This window comes from Mus caroli, chromosome 10, assembly GCF_900094665.2.
Source record: "Mus caroli chromosome 10, CAROLI_EIJ_v1.1, whole genome shotgun sequence".
NCBI lineage: Eukaryota > Metazoa > Chordata > Mammalia > Rodentia > Muridae > Mus > Mus caroli.
This window is the reverse complement of record NC_034579.1, coordinates 23,777,875-23,780,859: the sequence shown is the minus strand read 5'-3', so window position 1 is coordinate 23,780,859 and position 2,985 is coordinate 23,777,875.

Sequence of the window (2,985 nt, the reverse complement as noted above, 5' to 3'; positions counted from 1 at the left end):
CTCTCTCTCTCTCTCTCTCTCTCCAGGTAAGAAAGTCTCCAAAACTGTCTTCTTTCCCTTTAATGCTGAAGAAAAATTTAAAAATAAATTCATCTGTGCAAAATGGCAAAACAAACAAACAAACAAACAAATCAAAAAAGAAAGTCTTGTCACTGATGAAAAATTGTGACTAGCAACTTTGGACAGTGTTCATCTTCATACTGTCACCTTTGAATGATCTTCCTCAATACAGGGGATATTTTCTCAGCAGAATAAAGGTGTACTTTGGAATAATAGGTAGTATGTCTTACCTTCATGCTCCTTTCTCCCTCATGCATTCAAGAATTTTATAAATGTAATTGTTTGAAATACTTTTTCAGTTGTATTTATCATATTTTGTTTGAAAAGTTTAAGAATCTTAACTAATATTTACTCATTTCAATGGGTGTCACTTTGTCGCCCTGGCTGGCCTGCAACTCACTTTGTAGATAAAACTTGCCTGCAACTCACAGAGAATCCCCTGCCTCTGTCTTCGAAGTGCTTTGATTAAAGGTGTGCCCCACTATGCTTGCCTTAAAGGCCATATATTGACTTTAGTTTATGTATTTCTATCAAAAAATTCTTTCAAATGCAGGAAATGACACTGATTTCTTTCTTTCTTGGACAGATTGGGCTGAATTGGACTGACAGGTTCCTGGATTCCAATTGATTGATTAACTGTTTTTTCTAATAGTGGAACTTTTTGAACTGTTGAGTAATTTGAAAAACTCCAGCCTTTCTCCAGGTAAACCATAAGCTGCAATGACATGAAGGATTTCATATACAAATTCTTTGAATAGCGAATGTGTCCTTACACAGTGATTTCATTTTCCTATCCTCAAGCACTGGCAGGAATACATTCCCTTCCATTATTAATCAGTGAAATAAGACCACTGGTGACTAAGCTTTCCATTTCCACAGATATGAGGTAAGTTGTTATTTTTTGATTCAGGGTCTTGTCCCTGTCTCTCTTTTCCTCCTGAGTGCTAAGATTTCAGGCTGGTGCCACAACATCTGGCTACAAGTGAAACTTTGACAAGTTGAACTTTGCAAAAAGTTAAGCCCTGAGTTTTGTTCCCTCAAGACAACAGAGACTTTGCAAAGACTTTGTCTAAAGTGAGACAGGGAGGTATTGTGTGGAATGTTTTATTTAAAATGGTGAACCTGTGAACCACTTCTATTATTAACACAATTTAACCTTCTACATCTAACTTCATCTGGCTACTGGCTACTCAGATTTCTTTCTTCTTTTTATCTTTCTTGTCCCTACCCTCTCTTTCTTTCTTTTTCTCTTTCTTTTTGTTTTCTTTGTTTTGTTTTTAGAGACAGGGTTTCTCTGTGTAGCCCTTATAAACCAGGCTGGTCTTGAACACCAGAGATCCACCTGACTCTGCCTCCTGAGTGTTGGGATTAAAGGTGTGAACAATCATGCCAACACCAGTCAGATTGTTATGACTTACTAAAGTGGAAGCTAGAATGCTGTTACCCAGTACTACATACCAGGCAGAGCCAATTCAACAAGAAGCAGTTGAATAGTTTGTCTGATGATGAAGTTCTGTAGTCAATACCCTACTGACAATGCACTTGCTTACTAGTCATGGTTGGCTGTTCCTTGATAATATACTTAGCAACAATGGGAAGAAAATACAATGAAGTATTCCGAGTCTGGCAATTTTTCTTTAATCAAGACTTCAGGGCCAGCAAAGATGGCTTAGTTGGTGGGGGTGCTTGCTGCCAAGTCTGATGACCTGAGTTCAATTCCAAGCATTCACATGATGCAAAGAAAATGTAGATTCCACAAGGTGTCCTCTGATCTCCATGCACACAATAGTGTATACATACACACACACACACACACACACACATGCTGTGAAAATTCTATTTGTTCATGTATTTTACCATAAAAAAATGATCCTGAAAATGACAGAGTCCATATTCTTATAGAGGAAATATGACTCACCCAAGATAACACAGAAACTCATGTTTGGAGAAAAATATATTTTACTTTTTTACTTCTCTCTTCACAATGGCAGAATATTTGATAAGTTGCACATAAGGGAAGGAGGACTTATCCTGGCTCACAGTTGAAAGGGGCACAGTCTATCATCATGGGAAAGGCTTTGGGGAAGATGGTTCTGTGGTTGGGCGTGCATGCCTGTATCAATGTTTTCTCCTCCAACCCCTCCCCCCCTTTTAAACCTGGGCCCCAGTTCCTAACAGTCACATCATCTCCTAAAATACTTCCAGTATCTGAACCATAATAGTTGTCTGGCAGGATGTTGACTTGGAAGTTGTTGTATACCTTAGTACTTTTCATTCTCCTCAAGACTTGGCCTGACTCTTACCAGTTCTGGACCTGAATCACAGGAAAATCAAAATATTCCCTGGGACCAAATACTTAGCAAACACACAACAAATGTATGAAGAGCTAGATTTCTCAAGGCTGCAAATGATATGATTATTAATTTTATTAAATAAAACTCTGGAAAGCATGGAATAGCCATCCCCAAATAGGTATTTCTTTCTCATCTGAGGCTACAGACATTATTTGAATGTAGACCCAATTCCTCCCTGAAATGTTGTGGTTGTTTTCATTTTGGTTTTCTAGCTTCATCCTGAACCCCCCTCCCCCTTAACTGTCTCCACTTGTTTAGTTGTTTTGTACTAATGAACATTGCTTTCAATTTTCCCTTGGATATTACCTTTCTTTTTTTTTTTTTTAAATATTTTTTATTAGGTATTTTCCTCATTTACATTTCCAATGCTATCCCAAAAGTCCCCCATAGCGTCCCCCCCCACTCTCCTACCCACCCACTCCCACTTTTTGGCCCTGGTGTTCCCCTATACTGGGCCATATAAAGTTTGCATGACCAATGGGCCTCTCTTTCCAGTGATGGCCGACTAGGCCATCTTTTGATACATATGCAGCTAGAGACAAGAGCTCCGGGGTACTGGTTAGTTCAAATT